At 42.8% G+C, this 23,317-nt stretch overlaps 1 protein-coding gene and 1 pseudogene across 2 annotated transcripts in view; both read right to left on the reverse strand.

The window, feature by feature from the left end:
* The window catches only part of ADGRD1 (adhesion G protein-coupled receptor D1), an 843,751-nt gene that overhangs the window by 819,286 nt on the left and 1,148 nt on the right, over positions 1-23,317 (reverse strand). The window lies entirely within an intron of this gene.
* On the reverse strand, positions 15,956-16,062 carry LOC143941783 (U2 spliceosomal RNA; annotated as a pseudogene).

The following is a 23,317-nucleotide window of genomic DNA, read 5'->3' on the forward strand; positions in this document are numbered from 1 at the left end:
GGAAAAATGAAACTTTACCATATTCACTACGCTTATTCCTTTGTAAATTGCAACTTTCCTTGCAAAAAAAGCAGCCTTTTTCCCTTTAGTAAATCAACCCACAGTGGTCTATTTGATCTCCAATGTCTTCTCTGTCCGCCACTTTAAATAATTAAGCACAGCTTGTGCTTGATTAGTTGCTTCTCTGTCTACAGTAGCCAGGGAATGATAGTTTTGAAACTGAAAGTGACAAAATGCTCAGTGGATCTGGCTTTATTACTTGCAGAGGTGATTCATGAATGGACGTTCTCTTCTTGATCTCACTGTTTGACCAGTTCACCTCTGTCCCGGGCTCCCCAGAGGAGGAACAGAATATCCTAAGAACCACCATGGGTGGCGGCCAGTAGGGGCCCTTCTGATTACAGTGTCTATATCTGCCCAAATCACTTCTACTGAACAGCTGATAATGACCGCTGATACCAAGCCATGAGCTTGTTTTAATCACTTGAAGTCCTGGAGTTTGAAAACAGTATTTCTGATAACCTGCTGAAGTCCCTGATAACATGACAATTTGTCTAATAATAGGACAATCTATCTGATACCATGTGTAGCACCCTCTATCTTAGGTAGGTGCTAGAGTTAGATTTTTGGACAGTGCAGGTAAATTTAGGCAGGCCTAGCTGAAAGCTAAGCCTGTTTGTTTTGATCTGCGGGGCTGGGAGTGTTTTAGAGCAGCAGCAGATGACTGATGTGACTTAATTTCTCTGGCACCTCCCTCTGGTTTTCTCAAAGGTTCTAGAAACGGAGGCGGGAAAGAGGGATGGGATGACATGGGGTGTCTCAGGGAGCCCTGACCAAACCCCAGCTAAGATTGGCAGGGGGCAGCTCTCCTTGATATACCCAGGGTCAGCCTACTGGGGAGGAGTTGTTGTTCGGGTGGATAAACTGAGAGATGGAGTGTTAGGCTGTCAGGGCCTTGGAGGGAGCCCCCCTGTCTGGGGGGGTGACCTTGGGCCGGGGCTCAGAGATATAAGGAAACCCCTCCATACAACCCAAACAAGGGGTATCCTGAACAGGAGCAGGAGAGGACAGCAGGGAACACTGCTGGGCAAATGTTTAGGAAGAATTCACCTGTTGTTCGGTGAGTGACAGGCACAGTCGGGAGATCTGGGAAAGGCATGCCAGGAGTGGATGTAGAGCCAGAGGGAGAGACTGTGATGTTACTTGCATTGAAGTCGGGCTGCTGCAGCCAGGAGGGCTGGCAGAGTTCACACAGAAATGACTGGAATCAGTAGTTCCCTTAAATACAGCTAGCAAAAAAAGGACATTTTTTATTGCTATTGGTTGCTACACCAAAGGGGCACGCAGTCCCCTGCCAGCAAATGGCGAATCTACAAAGTTAGGCCTAATTCAGAGTTGGACCTAACCAGGTGCTAGCTGCGATAGGAACCAAGTATTGCACAGTAGAGGAAGTAACAGTTCATCAAGAAGCATTGTGCTGGAGGAGTCTGGGGCTTTAGAGACTGTGGAATAGAGGTTCCAATCTACATTTTCATCAATTAAATATTATTGATCTGCGCATCCCATATTCCCTTTACTCCATCCAAGTTTAAACCCTCAATAAAACAAGCAAAAACAAGCTGATGGACTGTTTGTTGTCTGGAGAGTGACTGGAGGTGAATGCTAGGCTGAGCAGGGTGACAGGTGGAACTACTACACTCAGCAGTACCATGGGGGTACGGCTACACATGGAAGAATTCTCTAGAAAGAGAAGTGACCATCTATCCAACTTTATCCTTGTTCACGAGTTTTACCTTCCATATGCCACTTTCCTTTGACGTTCATTAATGCAGGATAAACAGATAGGTTACTTGTTCTATTCTAACCCAACTCTCTTTTACTGCTTGTCCTGTCCAGCGCCTCTATCTTAAATTGGGACTTGGCTGTCTCTTTCTCATTTGCACAGCTGGTCCCTTGATGACGCTCCTTTGATCCCACGCATGCACAGACGTACCATAGGTCCTGAGTATGACTCAGGCTGCAAACAATGCAATACTTGGGCTCCACAGCCTTCTGGGAAGGGTCACATTTATATCCTAGTAGGTTGTGGGCAGCTGAAATAAGTCCTCCTTGCCTAGGTGAGAAATTCAGAAATGAGGAAAAACTAAAAGAAAAAAAATTATCCCCAACTGTGAAAATTGTAGGTTGTGGGGAGCAGAGGAGAGGAAGTTGACTTTATGAGTGAAGAACCACTTGTCACAGGCTCAAAGCTTTATACTAAGATTTCATTTTATTTCTGCAAGAACCACATGCCTATGAGTCAAGCTTGGGTTACATATAATCCACACCCCATATATGTAAATCACGTTTTTTTATTTTCATGCGCTCATTTAAGAATTTCTCACTCTTGCTTGAAAGCAAACGTTGGCATATATGATATCAATATAACTGACTTGATATTTTATAGTAGTTCTATAAACGAACAGCTGTGTATACAGTTTAAATACATGTGCACTGTTTTATCTGGCAAAATATTTGTAACTCTATTCAGCAAGTCTTGTGATTTACACACCTTCGTCATATTGTAAAACTTTCCTGCTTTAGCTTTGCAACTTCCAAAGTATCCTAGTCAACTTTGGGCTGCCTGTTTGCCAAAGAATAAACATTTCTCTGTCCTGGGGTTGATGTAGGAAATAGCACAGTGATCTTCCTGGCTATACAATTTTAAAAGGTGTGTGTATAACAACACTGACTGAACTGAATTAAAAAGCCTATGTAAGGTAAAACAGTTACCATACAGTATATGTTTTTTCAGCTGTGTATTTGGTATTCCACTTTAAAACGAAATTCCTGGTATACTGTTAAATACACAGATAAAATGCATATTTTAAAGTTTTTTACCTACCAAAAGAATAGTTTTTTCCTATTCCAGATGTAGCACCCCCAAAGGGACTGCTGATGTCCTGTCCATGTAAATGGCCTTTTCCCAGCCGCCACACTTAACAAATGTCTAGGAACCGGGTCCAAGCATGTTCATTATTTGATCCCTGCAATGGTTTGGGGATGTGCATGTAGTCCCACACCATGTCATCCTCCCACTGTGCTTGGCAGTCCTCGATAATGTCCATGATGTTCTGGGTGGCATAGGGGTAGTGGAAAACCCACTCTAGTGCTATCCTCTCCTGTGCCTCCCTCTGGAACCTTGAAAATCTTGACAGTTCCCGAGGCTTGCTTTTCCCAGGGAGGACACAGATCTTGGGTGATTTCACTACCCATTGCCTGTACTCAGCACCTCTGGTCTGGGTTGTGGATGTCTGTTCTGGAATTTGATCCTCACACATGGATCCTTCGGTCCTTTCAGCTGAGTCTGGCACATCTTTCACCTCGGAAAGCACCTCCAAATTTTCCTGGGAGTCTTCCCACTCCCATTCCTCCTCCAAGCTGCTAAGGGATGTCCACTACTCACGTTCTGCATCCACGGGCCCAAATTCCGCTTGCAGTGTGGGTGATTCCCAGTTTATGACCCCACCACTGCCGCTCCCCACTGGCTCACCTGAAAAAGAGTCCTGCAATGGCTCCTTCCAGGTGGGGTTGACAGGATGCATGGCTTTCTGGAGACATCTTCTGGCTACTGCTGGGCAGAAATAGCAGGTATCAGCTTCTAAACCAGGCTGCAGGTCGAGGTAGATTTCCAGCTTTCTTCCCTGATGTCACTTGTCTTCGCAGGGGAGTCACCATCCTCAGAACTCAACCCCGCCTTTGGCAGTCACTTCTTGGCCTTCCGCCTCCTCTCTGAGTATAGACCTGACTGCAGGTCAAGGCTGTAGGTGAGCGGCTCCTGCTGATTTTGCTTGGTAAACGGCTCGTCGCAGTAACCACACCGGATTCCAGGCACTGACCAAAGCGTTGGGTCTCCTGCAGCCAGGGCATAGCAGATACAGCCTCTCCATCCCCTTGGTCAGCCCAAGGGTGAATCCCCGTCAATGCTCCAGCCACACACCAGTGTCCACCAGTGTCACTTCCTGCATTTCAGGCAACCAAACACTGGGTACACACGTATCAATAGCAGTAAGCACTCACTATGGTTGCCATGAGCAACAGAAAAGTCTGTAACACACGCCACACCATTTTAGCAGGGTCAAGACAGTCCTTAGCATCAGCCATGGTTGGACAGCTGATAGACCCCCTCCTGCAGGCACCCACTGGCTTACTCGATCACCATGAGCAACAGCAGACATTTCTGTGCACATTTTACTGTTCTCGGAAGGACATTGCAGTATAGTCACTTTTGCCAGCTTTATGCAGACCTCTTGGCATTTTGCAATTGATGAGCATGATCGACTGCTGTGGTTGCCACAGGTGACAGCACATAACACAGTTCTCACTTTTTAGCACAAGTGTCTGTCCAACTGAGTATGCAGCACAATACTGGCTCGGCAGCAACTCCCACCAGTTGTTATGGAAAATGGCAATTGAATCAGGCAACAGTCACAGTTTGGCAGGGCACATAACTCCATTTTCCCATTTTAACCACCTTAGTGGTCTTGGTAGTAGTGATGGACGAACTTCCGACGGGACGTTTCGCGAAAGCGAAATGCGAACGGACCCAAACGTTCGCGAAACCGAACGTTCGCCGCGGGCCCCATTGACTTCAATGGGAGGCGAACTTTGCAAACCTTCATGTCGAATTTGCGGCCACGTGGTAATTATTAGGGGGTAAAACGTAGTCCCACCATCTGGACAATGACATAATACATGTATGAGGTGAATTTGGGATCGATAACTACAAGCATTTTTATTTTATTTGGGAAATTGTTCTAACAATTCAGGACTATGGAGCTAATGAAGGCAATGGAGGAGAGGGAAGGTCAGGGACCAGGGTAGGCAAAGAAGAGGGTGCAGGAGATGATCACCAGCAGCGTGACATACCGGAATGACACATGCACCATGATAGAGGCATCTGACAGCAGCACCGTAATACAGAGCACTGACAGCAGCACCGTGACATACAGCGCTGACAGCAGCACCGTGACATACAGCGCTGACAGCAGCACCGTGACATACAGCGCTGACAGCAGCACCGTGACATACAGCGCTGACAGCAGCACCGTGACATACAGCGCTGACAGCAGCACCGTGACATACAGCGCTGACAGCAGCACCGTGACATACAGCGCTGACAGCAGCACCGTGACATACAGCACTGACAGCAGCACCGTAAGCAGCCCCAGGAGGAAGTCAGCACAGCACAGGGATGGTGTGATCCCCTCATAATAAGAACCCCCAGGAGGAAGTCAGCACAGCACAGGGATAGTGTGATCCCTTCATAATAAGAACCCCCAGGAGGAAGTCAGCACAGCACAGGGATATCATAAGCAGCCCCAGTAGAAATATGACACCGCTCAACCTCTTCAAAGAGGAGGGTAGGGGCATATAGTACGGTGTGCTTTTTTGGGTCAAGGAAGTGAGCAGACTGTACGTCAGTCCCTATACCGCTGAAGGACTGCTGCAGTATAGGGCAGCGGTCAGCAGTGGTGCACGTCAACCCTATCTATTGTGGACCTATAGTGGTCCTTACAGAACAGCAGACTGTACCGCACTCAAGCCTATGTACCGTAGCACCCTATACCAAGTTACCAGTCCTTATAAGAACTTTTGTGGACCAAGCAGGTTGTGTATTAGTGTTTAGCAGACTGTACGTCAGTCCCTATACCGCTGAAGGACTGCTGCAGTATAGGGCAGCGGTCAGCAGTGGTGCACGTCAACCCTATCTATTGTGGACCGATAGCGGTCCTTACAGAACAGCAGACTGTACCGCACTCAAGCCTATGTACCGTAGCACCCTATACCAAGTTACCAGTCCTTATAAGAACTTTTGTGGAACAAGCAGGTTGTGTGTTAGTGATTAGCAGACTGTACGTCAGTCCCTATACCGCTGAAGGACTGCTGCAGTATAGGGCAGCGGTCAGCAGTGGTGCACGTCAACCCTATCTATTGTGGACCGATAGCGGTCCTTACAGAACAGCAGACTGTACCGCACTCAAGCCTATGTACCGTAGCACCCTATACCAAGTTACCAGTCCTTATAAGAACTTTTGTGGAACAAGTGAGTTGTGAATGTTTAGCAGACTGCAGCAGAAGGGCAGCAGTCAAGTATAATATCCTTTCTATATTTGGAAGAAAGAATATTATACATGTACAAGCCTATTACTGTACCACTGATACCAGTCCTGAAAAGAACCTTTGTGGAACTAATAATAACAGCAAGTCTTTAAAATTACCCTCACTGCCTGACAACACTGCTTCCTTCCTGTCCCTATACAAATTGGCAAAAAAAGAGAACGATTAGTGGTTACTGGAACAGCTCTTTTGTGGACCTTGATAGTAACAGCTAATGATGATGATGATGATGATGATGATGAAAGACTAATCTGGCTGTCCCTGTAGCATACACCGTCCTTTCCCTTTCTCTAAACTAACAAAAGACACTCAGGCTGCTGCAAGAATCAGCAGCACAGCAAACCTATCAACACCTAACACCTATACCAGTCCTGAAAAGAACTTTTGTGTACCAAATAGCTAGTGGTTTATCTCTCCCTACTCCACACAGGAACCTGTCCCTATCGTAACAGAAGAAAGAATGTAAAATGGCCACCGGATCGGGTGTATTTATAGGTTAGGGGGAATGTCCAAGTGTCCATGTGCTGTCATGTCTCAATTGGCTGTCCTGTATCACATGATAAACGTGTCACCAAAGGTTAAAGTTCTTGTATACATTAAACACGTAAGTCCGCCGCGGCGAACGACGGAAAAAGGCGTTCGAACGTGCGGACCGCGAATGTCGGAAATTCGCCGCGAAACGACCGCCGGGCGAAACGTTCGTCCATCACTACTTGGTAGCACAATGCAGTCCTCCAGCTCAATTATTCCTGTTGCTAGGAGCAACAGCCATGCAGGTTACCATGGGCAATATCCCAGACATGCACCCAAAATGTGTCCCGTGGGACTGCTGATAAACCCCACTCCTGCACAGCCAGGCACACCAAATTTTCACAAGCACCCAGAGTCAGAGAGCAGTCAGTGACTTTGTTTTTTTATTTATTGAGGCTTAATAACTGGGATAGGGATGGGAAATTATGGGACGCTGACTTGACTTCAGCAAAACTTCAGGGACATCTTCCTATATACAGTCTTTATACAGAGTCCTTCAGTTTCCTCCTCCTGCACAGCACTTGCTAGACCATGATTAAATTTCCCTACTGCACTGAAGTAACATTTACAGTCCCCCCCCCCCCCCCCCCGGCCTTTGACTGGACAGTGAAAGATTAAGCAGCAGTGTCATGAGCCAATGTCACTCTGCTCTCTCCTCCTATCAGAATGCTAGTACAAGGATGTTGCAGCAGAACTGATTGTCTCATTTTGTTGCTTCCTTCTACCCTAGTGTGAGTTCTGCTATAGAAGGACAGCAGGAGGCTGGTGCCAGGTCAAATTCTGTGCCTTGAAAAAGTATTCACACCCCTTGACATTTTCTACATTTTGTCATGTTACAACCAAAAACATAAATGTATTTCATTGGGATTTTATGTGATAGACCAACATAAAGTGGCACATAATTGTGAAGTGGAAGGAAAATGATAAATGGTTTTCAATTTGTTTTTTTTTACAAATAAATGTGTGAAAAGTGTGGTGTTTTTAGCCCTCCTGAGTCAATACATTGTAGAACCACCTTTCGCTGCAATTACAGCTGCAAGTCTTTTTGTGTAAGTCTCTACCAACCTTGCACATCTAAAGAGTGACATTTTTGCCCATTCTTTGTTGTAAAATAACTCAAGCTCTCTCAGATTGGATGGAGATTGGTCTGTAAACAGCAATTTTCACGTCTTGCCACAGATTCTCAATTGGGTTTAGGTTTGGACTTTGGGCCATTCTAACACATGATTATACTTTGATCTAAACCATCCCATTGCAGCTCTGGCTGTATGTTTATGGTTGTTGTCCTGTCCTTATGCAGACTCTAATGGTTTTTCTTCTAAGATTGCCCTGTGTTTGGCTCCATCCATCTTTCCATCACATCTGACCAGCTTCCCTGTCCCTGCTGAAGAAAACCATCCCCACAACATGATGCTGCCACCACCATACATAAAAAAACAAGAAACAAAAAAAGATGAATGTGGTTATAAAATGGAAAAACTCTCACACCTTACTCCACACAGACAAAAACGCTAGATCTCCTTTCATGTTTGCATTGCACAAAGTAGAAAAGGCATAAACTTCCCACACATTACAATGTACAGCCGTCCAAAATGAATACAAAAGCTTAATACCGTGAAACAAAGACTACAAAAAAATGCACGATGATTAAAAGCAAAGGCAGACATGACCACTTTTCTGGCCAAATAAAATAACACCACTTCACTACCCTGATCCAAGGATTCCAGAGTCATTGGATAAAAACTACGGATTGATTGGCTAACCAACAAGCAATAAAGCGTGACACAAAGAAATTCTTTTAGACCTGGCTACAAGAATTTTTCCTACACTTGCATAATTGTAATATTGCCCAGAAAAAAAAGAGCTTGGTCATTGAAGGGAAAAATTCTTCTTCTTTTTTTTTTTTTGTTACTTTGTGGATTTTATTTTATTTCTGTGCCTTAAGATACTGTGCTAAAAATAAATTGCATGCGTTATATCAGCAGAGGGTACGGAAGCAGATCACATAGGTAGATAGCAAGCAATCTGTTTTAATATACTGTAATGTGAGTATGGAGTGCAATAAGCAACATTCAGTTAATGAAGGTGCTGTGACATTAATAGGGTTCATCATAAGGTTGTTTCTAGGAACTCAAATTAAAGTGAGGGGAAGCACATGTCCTCTAATTAGGAACTATTACCTTACAAGGAACAAAGCTCTTGAACTGTAAAGAGAACATAGAATCTAGGCTTTAGCCACAGACAAGTCTGTAGCAGAGTGGCATGTAAGGAAAGGATTTCAGTCCACAAACTGACAGTCTGGGGGCACAAGCCAATTAAGTGGCATAAGATGTACTGCACTGAGAGTTGTCTGCTATGCTTCTCCTCAATACCTTAAAGCCCAGCTCCTGCAATTAAAAATAAAACTCTACAAGTGCTCAATGCTTGTTCTGTCCAAGAACAGACAGGATTACCAGCCTATTCCCCATTCTGGCTGGATCTGTCCCCGAAGCTCCGGTCTATGCGTGGTCCCTCAGCACCATCAGGTACAATGCAGAGCTATTAACCCTTCTTTATACGTGGTGGGGGTAAGGGTGCAACTGTGGCTTCGAAAAGAGGCAGGGGACCAGTTGCACCATTGGAGGGACCCTTCTAGAGTGCAGAATAAGGTCAGTATTACTTCTTACCCCCCCCCCCCCCCTAGACATAGCAAGCATTTAGCTCTTGCAGTACAGGGGGCCCTACTGCAAGGGTAGATTTTCTTTTTTTAATCCCTAGAGTTTGGCTTTAAGGGGTTAGATATGATGTTTGATGCCAAATGTATCCATAAATAGGAAGTACTTAAATTGGTTGTAAACAATCACCTTGTAAAACAACCCACTGAGTTTGATTTATAGAAATGGAAGGCGTGTACCTGGATTTTGTCTTGCATACAAATGGCAAGGAACTGTCGGCCAACAAACACGAACGTAGTGGTGTACTACATGGTTTTTCAGCTCCTTAGCACCACCCTTTGGTCTCCTTCTGTTAATTATCAAGTTAGTAAAAGTTTGGTGAGTGTTGATTCGTGTTTTTCCTTTTGCGCTTTTCATTTATGTTTAATTTCGTGATTTTCAGTTTGTTTCTGAATGGCCATTCGTCAACCAGACATGTTGCGGAATCGCATGGGATAATGTGTTATTTATTATTGGTCTTGGAGTTATTGTTTTGACCCAAGTCCAGTGCAGGACATATGATGTAATCGTGACCAATTACGTCATATGCCTTTGCTGCGGGAGCTCCAGAAGAATAATCCAGATGTATTTTGGAATTATCTCCAGATGATGGACCCCTGCTTTCACCAACTCTTGGCATTGCTGACCCCCTATATTAAGAAGCAGGACACATGTATGAGGCTTTTATTTTATTTTTTGGTTGAATAATAATTTGATTTGGTATATTTTCTATATTTTTGGATGCATAGAATGCACTTTTCGGTTAAATTCTATTGGCAGATAGCATGTTTAATTGTATTTGTTTTCTTTTTTTAATGCACAATAAAAAAAATTGTGTGTTTTACTTCAAATTACAGTTTGGCAGTAGTTAGTTACATTTAAAAAAATACAATGTAAAATTGACAAGGGACACCAACATAGTTACTACAGGATAATGGTGCTTTGGTAACTTGCCCAAAAAAAAAAGAAGCATAATAATATTATTCTTGATATCACTAGAAAAAAAAGCCTTTGAAAATGTGTTTGCAATAACTCCATCAGTATCACCAGCAAAGCAGTTTCATTATAATCCCATTAAAGAAGAAGAGAATGTGCGCTGCATTTCGAGATTTCATAACTTGCCACGTCACGAATGTTAATTATCCATTACAAACACTAGTTTAAAAGACTGCCCGTTTCTGGCTCTTCCTTGCTTCGGAGCATGCATGTTTGTACTTTGGACTTTTGTCCGACAGACTTGTGTACACACACTCGGATAATCCGACAACAGACATTTGTCCGCAGGAAAATTTTAAAACCTGCCATCCAACATTTCTCCACGGAAAATTCGACAACAATTGTCCGATGGAGCGTATAAATGGTCAGATTTTCCGCCGACAGCCTGACATCACACATTTCCCGTCGGAAATCCGATCGTGTGTACGGAGCCTAAGACTGGGATGCCATCAAAATTCATGTGTGTGTAAAGGCAAGTCTCGACTCCCAATACTTTTGGTAATATAGTGTATATGTGGGGATAAGGGGTGATGAAAGGGTTTAAACTGTTCATAACTATAATATCTGCTGCCACTGTTGGTATTACCACTGATCTGGACTTAATAAATGAGCAAAAATAACAACTGAAGTGCCCCACCACTTGCCAGTAGTCAAGATATGATTTTATTCCAGTAAGGAATTCCAAAGGATAATCAAAGGACTTGTCCAGTGACTAGATTACCTATACCAACATTAGCAATATTACTGGATAGTAAACCCAATGGGATAACCTTGCAGGTCTAATGTGATATTTCCATTTTCCAAAGTAATAAATAAATAAGTAATTCATTAAAGTGTTACTAAATCCAGTAGTATGAAAATAGTTAATCTGTTGTGGATTTAGTAACACTTTAGTTCCTCCATTATAAGAAGAAAGGGTGAGCACACCAATATAAATGGCACACTGTTTGGTCATCACAGTGATTTCATGGTACAGAGCCACTCAGATTGGCTTTGTACATTGTGTCTGTGACGTGAGCCATCCAAGGATAACCAAAGGTGATTGCTGCATTGCCATTTATAAACAGCACTGCAAAAATAAGCATCCACTACTTTGCTGTTCATAAACGTATGGTGGATAGATGGTTAAAGTTCACAACAGAGATTCTGAAATCCTAGTTTCTGTCTTAATAATTTCTATTGCAACAGATTCTTGGCAGCCTGTCAGCCCTAGAATCTTTGTTGAGATCTTTGAGAATTAATTACTTCACAGCACAAGCAGCTAAAGAGGTAAGGGATGGCTTGTCTTAAAATAGAGGTATGGGTTCACAAAAAACAAACATACATGCTCACCTAGATGGCTACAACATTGATGCAATGCTGCAGCTCTCCCCCATCAGCTCTACACTGAGAACTGAGCGATCAAACTGATTGCTCAGTTTGTGGTTTTAATTGAGCAGAGAGAAGGTAACTGTCAGTGCTGCTTCCAGCACTCATTGGAACGCTGGGCTGTGGAGGGGGAGGGAGCAGAGAAGGGGAGAGGCTGAAAGGCTGAGCCAGCTGCCGGCCAGGGATGTGGGCAGATACCAACATTATTGTCGGAAACCCTGCAGAGTTTGGAGAGGCTCGCTGACATCAGCAGGCTTTAGCCCATTGTTGGCTGCATCTGAAACACAGACGTGCATAACTAAGTGCACTCATGTGATTCCTAGAAGTATAGCCAAACAAACTTTGGCCAAATGTTTCTTTTAAGGCTCATTTACTTTTCTTACCACTAAGTTAGGGTGACCAGACATCCCCAGTTTCCAGGGACAGTGCCCAGATTGAGGACACTGTCCCCCGTTTTGTTCCTGGATTGGATTTGAACAGGGGCTGGGGCAATTTCAAAATTGTAAAAAAAAGTAAATAAAAATTCTGAATTACAGACCCCCGCTCCACCGCTCCTACTAGCTTAGGGGGATGTCACGTTTACCTTACTATCCGATCTAAGACACGATCGTGTTACAAAATATTGCGGCACCCCTGGTCTCCCTTTTTTCAAATTTTGCTCATTGCGATCTACTGGCCCTGGCCTCTGGCCTTGGGCCATTTTTGGTCAGCCATTCGAGCATAGCCCAGTGCCCATCCTTCCATTTCAGTCATCATTGGCTTTTCATCAGTGCGCATTTACACATCCATTTTGTCTTTCAACAAATATCCCTTGAGGAAGTCCCAGCGGGCGAAACATGTTGGGACACAATTGCTGAAAAACTTCAATCCATCTATACTTTATGATGTGTAACTGTACTGCGCAATGTTTGGTATAGCCATCTTTATTGGTTTTAAATGTCTGTGTTATTGTTGAATAAACTTTGTTATATCTTTATAAGTTATATGGTTTCTTTGTCTGTGTATTTGGCACCCGGAAAGTCCCATTAAACTACCTCCTGAAATCCTTAGGGGGATGTATTTTTTACATTATCTGTGCCCCTTTCTGATTATCCTGTGCTGGTCGGAGCGGAGGGAATAGTCTGGTCACCTTACTTTAAGAATATGTATATATTTTAATATCCATAACATAGACACAAGTGTACTTTCAGATGTGTGTACTCAGCCCTTTCTCTTGCATTTCGGAGCTGCATTATATCCTGATGCATTTCATCATGAGCCGTCTGCACATCCAACATGGGGTCACTGACATTGATAGTAATTGCACAGGCCATTTACAGAAGAAAAAACATACAGTAGCCTTTACAGCAATTTGATAATGTTTATTTATATTACCTCACTGTTGTTTGATATGACTAAATTGTGGTAGGTGTCAGTGGCAGCAACAAGACATGACAACATGGAAAGGCCAAGGTGCATTTGTATAAATCACCCGTCTAGGGAAGGAAAGGAATTACTCCAGCAAAGAGCTCTATAGAGGAGGTCAGCATCACTGCCAGAACTTTTATTATTTCACCCATAGTTGAACCAGAACTGAACTCTGGAAGCTGTGCCCAGAAAACATAGGAAGAAGGCACATAACTAGTCACCAGCAGTGACTGTGGTCTATCAGCAGGTAATCTTTTCTTCAAGACCAACTTACTGGGGTTGATTTATTAAAGAAAAATTCATTCACCGCCCACTTTATAAGGTACACCTGTCCAATTGCTTGGTAACACAAATTGCTTATCAGCCAATCACATGGCAGAAACTCAATGCATTTAGTCATCTAGACATGGTGAAGTCGACTTACTGAAGTCCAAACTGAGCATCAGAATGGGGAAGAAAGGGGATTTAGGTGACTTTGAATGTTGGGCATGGTTGCTGATGCCCGACGGGCTGGTCTGAATATTTAAAAAAACTGCTGATCTAGTGGGATTTTCACGCACAGCCATTGCTAGGGTTTACAGAGAATGGTTCAGAAAAAGAGAAAATATCCAGTGAACGGCGTGGACAACAATATTGTTGATATCAGAGGTCAGAGGAGAATGGACAGACTAGTTTAAAATGATAAATAGGCAACAATAACTCAAATAAACACTCGTTGCAACCAAGGAATGCAGAATACTATCTCTGAATACACAACACATCGAGCCTTGAAGCACATGGGCTACAGCAGTAGAAGACCACACCGGGTGTCACTCCTTTCAACTAAGAACAGGAAACTGAGGCTACATTTCGCACAGGCTCACCAAAATTGGACAATAGAAGATTGGAAAAACTTTGCCTGGTCTGATGAGTTTCGATTTCAGCTGCCACATTCAGATGGTAGGGTCACAATTTGTAAAGTGAGTAAACAGCATGAAAGCATGGATCCATCCTGCCTTGTATCAATGTTGTAATGGTGTGGGGGATATTTTCTTGGCACACTTTGGTCCCCTTAGTACCATCTGAGCATCGTTTAAATGCCACGGTCTACCTGAGTATTGTTGCTGACCATGTTCATCCCTTTATGACTACAGTGTACCCATATTCTGATGGCTCCTTCCAGCAGGATAATACACCATGAGGGTTATTTACGAAAGGCAAATCCACTTTGCACTGAAAGTGCACTTGGAAGTGCAGTCGCTCTAAATCTAAGGGGTAGATCTGAAATGAGGGGAAGCTCGACTGATTTTATCATCCAATCATGTGCAAGCTAAAATGCTGTATTTCATTTTCCTTGCATGTCCTCCTTGGATCTGCAGCGACTGCACTTTCAAGTGCACTTGCAGTGCAAGGTGGATTTACCTTTAGTAAATAACCCCCCATGTCACAAAGCTCAAATCATCTCACCACTGGTTTCTTGAACATGGCAATGGATTTCACCGTACTCCAATGGCCTCCACAGTCACCAGATCTCAATCCAATAGAGCACCTTTGGGATGCGATGGAAAACAGGAGATTCTCATTATGAATGTGCAGCCAACAAATCTGCAGCAACTGCATGGTGCTATAATGTCAAAATGTACCAAAATCTCTTAGGGCGGTTCTGAAGGCAAAAGGGGGTCAAACCCGGTACTACTAGCAAGGTGTACCTAATTTTATTGAAAGCCTGTGGCATGCAAAACACACTCAAAAACTCACCCGGTGCATAAAAAATGTGCACACACATAAAGAGTGACACAAAAAAGTGCAGACGGGTACACAAGCCCTCTAAAATCAGAGGGCCTTGTCCTGAATCCCTCGGGGCATTAGGCTCCTGACAGGGACAAGGACACTTAAAACTTGGTCTTTCTGGCCGAAACCAGGCAGACCCTGTTCTTTGGAAGGTCTGCGGAAACAGACCCACCCAAATACTAGGTGAGGCTCCCCCGAAGGGAGACCCCAACCCTAAGGAAGAGGGCGAACTAAGCCAGAAGGCCGTGTCCACCCCTCCCCAGACTTTCAGGACAGGCCCTGGGACCTGTGACCCTACTCATCACAGCAAACGTACAAAGTGACTAAACAAGACGTGACAAACACACAAGAAAATAAATAAATAAAGTGGGGAAGGGATAGTGGAGAGGAGAGTGAAAAGGTGCCCGTTGTGTGAAACAATGACCAGGCCCTCCAGCCAGGAATAAAAAATTCCTCTGGCCCCAGCCAAAAGGCCCGGCCCAAGAGGCAGGTGCTAAAAAAGCGTGCTATTGGTGCAATGACAGTGGTGGCCAAAATCAACGTGACCCTCACTCACAGTGATCTAAAGGCACCCCTAGACGGGCACCCCTGGACGGCCACTCCAGGGGCACATGCTCCAAAGGCTTTCAAGACCACCCTGACCCACGGTCCGGACCACAGCAGCCTCCACCCCAGGCAGGAAGGCATGAAGATCAGGAAGCTTGGTGAGAGCCTTTTGCCATCAGGCTCCACCGTCGCTCCCATCACTCCTTCCTATTTACATTCGGGAAGTACTAACTGCTCCTCCCCCTCAGCATAGAGAGGAGCCAGTATTCCCTCCCTAAAGACTATCCAGGGCTAGAACTACCCCAATCCAGGCCAGAAGGCCAGGTACTCGACCCTCTGGGTCAGACCAGTAGCAGCACCCATCCTCACCAGGAGCACCCTTCCAGACGGCTCAGACTTGACCATACATCGGCCCCCAGTTTACTGTCGGGTGGCACGACGTGGCCCCTACTGAAACCGTCCTTCCGGATGCTAATTAGGCCATCAGAGAGTTCTGACCAAACCCTCTCTATTAGGGATGGAACAGCGCCTCCTTTGGCAACTGATAAGAACAGATATTACACTTGATCTTAGCCAAAGGGCGAGAAGCAAGGTGTACCTAATAACGGGGGCGGTGAGTGTAGACTGTTCACTTTGCAAGGGAAGTTGCACTTTTCAAGGGAATTATCCTCAGAGCCTAGTGCATGAGGTGAAGCTATAGTGACTTCCATCATCCAATCATGTGCAAGCACATATGCTTTTCTTGCTATATTTCTTGCACGCGATTGGGTATTCTTTTCAAACTGAAACTTCATTCACTAAGCTCTGGAGCAAATTCCTTTGCAAGGTGCAACTTCCCTTGGAAAGTAAACAGTCATATTGCCTTAGGTAAATTAACCCCACCATGTCTATGACCTCTGTGTGGGCATCTTGGTAGTGGCAATACTTTGCCTACTCATGTTAGAGCTGCCCCCTGATGACTGGTAGTAATCTGACGACTAATAAAGGAATAATCAAGCAGCAGCAATATAGGTTCAGAAAATATAGATTCAAAGAATGAATGAAGCAGAAGTAGGGAAATCCTTGCACTGCAACAAGCAGAACAATGAGCTTCTCAGTAGAGACCAAATCCCCTGAGACTAGCAGTCAGAGGCAGCAGCAGTTCCTTAGATCTGACACTTCAGATATACAGCTATGAGAATGAAAGCATAAGGGTGCATTGGCAAAGAAACTACTGCTATTTTCAAGAGAAATTTCAGACAAAAGGTAGATTTTTCAAGGTATGATTAGGCATAATCAAAATCAACATTTCAAAATGTTCTCTATGAAGCTCATCATAGAGGTTACAATCTGCAAGTACAATGAACTTTAAATTTACCAAAATTATGTAATTTGGGATCTACCAAAACTATTCAATTCATTTTGTATCTAATCAGGCTGGCTCTTGCACTGCATAGTTATTATTATCTGGTTATTATCTATGTGTGTTTTTCATTCACTTTGTGAGTATTCACTTTTTAATCCATTTTAATTAAAACTGTGTTGGAACTTACTACACCAGAGTGGTTGCGCAGTCTCCCCCCCTTTAATGCAGCAGAGTGTAAACTACTAGTCCCATCAATTAGTCATGTTCTGGAGATAAACAAAGGCAGACATGTTTGATGTCCAGCCCGTGTGTTAACCATATCTCCCTCCATAGATAGGAGAAAAGAAAAGCGTAAAAGTGAAGATACATGCAGGCATCTCATCTAAGAAATAGTAAGCTGCAATATATTACATTTTTGGTTTTGGGGTTTAGATACACTTTAAACATGTCTGTGCTGATTCCAAATAACTGAAAAACAATGCAGTTCTTGTATAATAAAACTGGAACTTAAAGTGGTTGTAAGCCCACTTTGGAAAAAAAAAACTAACCTGCAAGACAAAGGCATAATGAGCTAGTAAGCATAGCATACTAGCTCTTTATGTAGTACTCACCTGAGATCAAAGCCCTCGCTGCGGTGCCCGTACACAGCACCAGCCAGCGACATCACTCCCAGGGGTTACTTCCAGGTATCGCGGCTCCAGCTCTGTGATTGGCCGGAGCTGAGATGATGTCACTCCCGCGTACATGTACGCGGGAGCTGCCAGTAACAGCACACTCACTGAAGCAAACGGCACATACGTGCCATTGCTTCAGTTTGCTTCAGTGTGCATGTGCCGATGATGTCGGCACATGCAAATACATGGGATATCTCCTAAACTGTACAGGTTTAGGAGATAGCCTTATTGTAGGCTTACCTGCAGCAAAAAGTAGTCTGTAAGGGTTTACAACCACTTTAAGATGCCACATAGAAAGTGGCCATCAGGAAGTTTTTGTTGAAGCTCAACCCAGACAGCTAATATATTATCCGGTTCCTGCACTGCCATGGTTTGCTGCTTGTTTTGGTTTAGCAAAATAAAGAAAGAAAATTTGCTTACCGGATCCCCTGCTCATCCTTGCAGCTAGACAGGTCCCCGAAGAATTCTTCTCCCCCCCCCCCCCCCACACACACAATCCAGAGGTCTAGGGTCCTGACGTCATCAAGACCAAAGCAGAGTCTATACTTCTGCATTGGACTTGATGGCACCAAGAGACAGTCCACTGCTGCAGCGAGGGAGAGTGCCGTCTGCTGGGGATAAGGAAAATTCTCCTTTCTCTTAGAGAAAACAAGCTATTAACCCTTGCAGTGTAGGCACAACCCCACTGTAATGGATAATTTTACATTTACCTAGAGTTGAATTTTAAATGTACACTGACTGCAGCACATGCACAGGGCAATGTTCAAACCTGACACAACCGTAGCATCTGTAGAATGTAGATAATGGAGCTGGGTGGCAGGATAAAGTAACTTCAGCATGCATGCCCAGGAGATATGACATCTGTGGTCACTCAATGGACACCACAAAAACACACTGGACCCAAAATAAAAAAAAGAACATGGCATCAACAGGTGCCAACAGAGTGACAGCAGGGATTTTGCACTGTTTATCCCTGGAGGTGGGCACACCTAAAGCTATGTGTACCATAATGTGTCTGTTGTGCTTCCTTATATATTATGGGGAATGCTGCCCGGTCACCTCCCCATTCTACAAATAAACAGGCTTTTCATCTAGTAGCTCTAGGAGTGAAGTATAGTTTACTTGTTAAATCACTTGTCAAAGATAAATACAACTTTGTCTAACTTATCAGGAATACTGTATTTTGGACTATAGTTAACTTTTAGAAAAGGAAAACACTATAGAGATAAAGCAAAACTGGCATACGACAATCGGAATTTAGTTTTATCTGTGACGCATTAGTAATTAGAGAAATAAATTCCTATCATCCCACATCAGAAACATCCAGTGACATTGTTAGCCAAGCTCAGTAGGATATATCATAAACCATCCCGCTAAAAGTGTGTTACTATCCGGTAATTGATGCACACAAATAATGACAAGGCAATAAAAAAAGTTAATGCTTAATTTTCTGTTAGTGTTGTATGTTTGCGTTGCTTTCCATTGGACCCATAAAAATACCATTTAGTCTTCACCATGGTGCTATTATTGCCTATTCACACAGCTGACATTGCCATGTCCTAGTGATGAATGGATAGAGTATTACAGCCGGGTACGTAGCATGCCTCTCATGGGAGATCCAAAGTACTCCTCGTGGGACATTCAGAATTGATTACTATCTTCGTTTATATGAAAGTATAATAATATTCAGCTTTTTGGAGGAAAAGGCTTAAAGATAGATTTACTGGAAACTCATTGCCAGACGGTGGATACATGAGGAAGACTAACACTGGGGATGTGGAATAAGGTCATAAATGTGGGTATGCTGATGTATAAAATGCATATGAGGCTAGAGGGGCTCCTAATAAATTTAGGAAGGTATGGTTTCGATGGGTTGACTCTGAACATACATTGGCAGAAGAGGCGTGATAGCATAGTGTGATATCTATGAGTACTCCTTAAGCCTTGGAGATGAGACGGGGACATGACAGTGGGTATACTTCTTGAAGTAGGCAAGGGCAGCTTTTCTCAGTATTTGCTGAACATAATACTGGGAAGTAGACACTTTCTTGGGTGGGTGGGAAGGAGTTTTTATTCTTCCTGTGGTTATGCAGGGGTTTGGTTTACTTTTATGTTTGTTAAAACCAAAAAAAAAAAATGCACATATGTTGTAGTGTATGATGAGGGGTAGACATTGAAAGCTCAAATGTGTGAATATGGACATGTACAGGTTTATTGTTACTAATGCATGTTGATTTCCCTTGTTGTCGGGGGGTGTTTATATTCGTTATGTACTGCTCTGTATACTACATTTTTGTGCAATAAAAAACTTTTCCGAAAAAAAAAAAAAGATAGATTTACTAAAAGCAAAAAGACTGTGCAAAATACAGTTGCTCCAGAGCTTAGTAAATGAGGCAAGCCTTCATTTTGCAATAAATACCCAATCACATGCAAGGAAAATTGAAAAAAATAGCATTTTTGCTTGCACATGATTGGATGATGGAAGTCAGCGGAGCTTCTGATCATTTACTAAGCTCTGGAGCAACTGAAAAATGCACAGTCTATTTGCCTTTAGTAAATCCACCCCACAATGTGTGAAGGTGGTCCAATCAAAAATTGGTAATTAACCTCCCTGGCGGTGCGATTATTTCGGATTTTAGGTGCTAAAAGCGGTACCATTATTTTGCATGAAAATTTGGCGTTTTATATTGTAGTCATGCAATTCTTAGGAATAACTCACTTAAATCTGTCCAAATCAGAGTCTAGCAGACATCCCGGGTATAATAAAGTTTGAAAAATGAAATCATAAATTATAATATAATAAATAATTATAAATAATTGTACCAAATAATAATATAACAATAATAAAAATTATTCAATAATGTAATCAAATCAAAAACACTGAAATTTGCTCAGTTGCAGAATTGTAACTGTCATTACTTTTCAGTATTTGATGACGGATCTCCCCACAAATCGCTATCGCTCAATTCCGCGAGTGATTCCAATTTATTATCGCTGTTTTCTAGCTGGTCTAAAACCATTTTTGATGTAAAGGGACAGTTTTGGTTGCTATGGACAATCTCCAGTTTCCAGGCATAAAGAACAGTTTTTATTACATAAAACTGCATGCAGAGCACTGGACAGACCACTAGGGACAACGGGGATGTGAAATATTTACATACAGCAATGTAATCTGTAAGATTACATTATACTGCATGTTTACTGTTTGTTTCACTTTTTGAATTTGGCGCCGATCTCCGTCCCCGTGCGTCGCAACGCTCGCAGGGCACGGAGATCGGCGATGTGATGCATCGAGCGAGACACGGCTCGCTCGTACAGCGGGGAGACAACGCTGGATCCGAGGGAGAAGGTAAGTAAACCTCCTCCTGGATCCAGCGATGCAGTCCCGAGTCTGGCTCGGGGATACCGCTTTTGGTATGAAAATTCCACCCCGAGCCAGACTCGGGAATACCGTCAGGGGGGTTAAAAAGGTAAATACTTTCCTCAACCCTAGTTAAAAAAGCACAATTGAAAACATGGAATTTAAGCAGTTTCTTGTACTTCATATATGGCCTCCATTCTGTTTCCGACCATTGTTAGACTGACCTGTTCTTCTGCCACAAAATATTATTATTATACACGATTTATTTAGTGCCAACAGTTTACGCAGCGCTTTACAATGTATAAGGGGGGACAACACAATTACAGTACAATACAAAAGGTACAGGAGGGCCCTGCTCGTAGAGCTTACATTCTAAAGGGAGGGGGTGGTGGTACAAAAGGTAATAGCTGCAGAGAATGATTTGATGGGGGTGGCTCAGGGACCGTTAGGTGGGTGTGGGATAGGCTTCCCTGAATAAATGACTTTGCAGGGATCTCCTAAAGGTGGACAGGGTAGGGGCTGATCGGATATACTGGGGCAGGGAGTTCCAGAGGATGGGAGAGGCTCTGGAGAAGTCCTGAAGGCGAGCATGGGAGGAGGTAACAAGGGAGCTTAGAGAGCAGAAGGTCCTGGGAGCAGCGGAGGGGACGATTTGGGTTATATCTGCAGATGAGGTTAGTGATGTAGATGGGGCAATGTTGTGGATGGCCTTGCATGTTATGGTTAGCATTTTGAATTTTACACGGTGGGGTAGGGGAAGCCAGTGAAGGTATTGGCAGAGAGGGGCAGCAGTCACGGATTGGTTAGTGAGGTGTATCATTCTAGCAGCAGAATTCATAATAGACTGAAGCCTGCTTAAGGGTAAGCCGTTAAATAAAAATATGGCATTGCCACTCTGGAATTGTGAACAGAGACTGCACTGGCACATGTTGGGATTTAATTCAAAGTTTCTAATTTTGCATGGCTGTATTTGTAACTGCTGTAGACCCTTAAGCTGGATACACACTATACAACTTTTGTTGTTTGATTTCCTTTAGATTTAACTTCAATTATATAGTGCTAGGGCCTGCATGACTGCATACAAATTGAGAGTCTTTAGGTTCAATCTCATATTATATGGTTTTGGTAAATCTAAAAGAAAAAATCTACAGAAAATTGTATAGCGTGTACCCAGCATTACACATCAACCTGGTCTGTAGGTGGATGCTAAATGGTATAACCGCAAAAAAACTCTGACAATAAACAGTTTACACCAAGAATGTGTGCTGAATGCTGCGCAGTGTGGCTTGCTGTATATAATACAACTCACGCCCTTTTATAGTTCAAATGGGATCACATTTTAGGTTTATTTATAAGGCAATGCAAAAGGCGATGCAGAAATGTGAACATACAATAACCAGTCACACTTTAGTTAACTGTAGTAAGACTATAGAAAGGTGAAGTCTTCTTGGTTGCTATAGGTTGCTATACTTTCTGTACGCTGAATGTACTAAAAATGTGCAAAAGCTGTCCTAATTTTAGACACTTCAATGTTGACCATTTGGTCCTGATTTTAAATCAAAAGGCCACTGCTAAGGAAGGATAGGACCACGCTCAGTGCTCAAGGATGTAGCTTTGTGTTCAGTCTCTAGGATGTTGCTTGCTCTGGATGAGCAAATAAACTAATTAAGTTAAAAAAAAAATATTAATTTAGAATAATTTTATAATAAAGTCTTTATAAAAATATATACTGATAAATAGGACCACGCTCAGTGCTTAAGGATGTATCTTAGTGCTCAATCTCTAGGAAGTAACTTACTCTGGGTGATTAAAAATAATTAAGTTAAAAAAAACATTAATTTAGAATAATATTTAGCACAAGTCTTTATAAAAATGCATAACAATGTTAAAGGGAAAAATAAAATAATTTCTGAAGCATTTATTTAAAAAAAAATGTGTACAGTATGGTAAAATAGGAATAAATCCATAATAAACCCTTTGATTTACAATATTTAATAAGAGGATATTACTATAAATTAGCGCATACTTTATTTGTTTAATTGGCATACACTATGGGGTTGATTTAAGAAAACTGGAGAGTGCAAAATCATTGAAACATTGAAACCAACCAGCTTCCTTTTGTTTTTATTTACTATTTATTTATTTTCTATTTATTAGTATCTGCACCTTAAAAAAAAAAAAATACTTCATTACTTCTTTTTCCTTTTATTTTTAAATTGGCATACACTATGGGGTTGATTTATGAAAACTGGGGAGTGCAAAATCATTGAAACATTGGGGGTTATTTATAAAAGGCAAATCCACTTTGCACTGCAAGTGCACTTGGAAGTGCAGTTGCTCTAAATCTAAGGGGTAGATCTGAAATGAGGAGAAGCTCTGCTGATTTTATTATCCAATCACGTGCAAGCTAAAATGCTGTTTTTTATTTTCCTTGCATGTCCCCCTCAGATCTACAGCGACTTTACTT

Source organism: Lithobates pipiens, unplaced genomic scaffold (assembly GCF_037356315.1).
Source record: "Lithobates pipiens isolate NorthernLeopardFrog02 unplaced genomic scaffold, aLitPip1_a1.2 Scaffold_3, whole genome shotgun sequence".
In the NCBI taxonomy this organism is placed as follows: domain Eukaryota; kingdom Metazoa; phylum Chordata; class Amphibia; order Anura; family Ranidae; genus Lithobates; species Lithobates pipiens.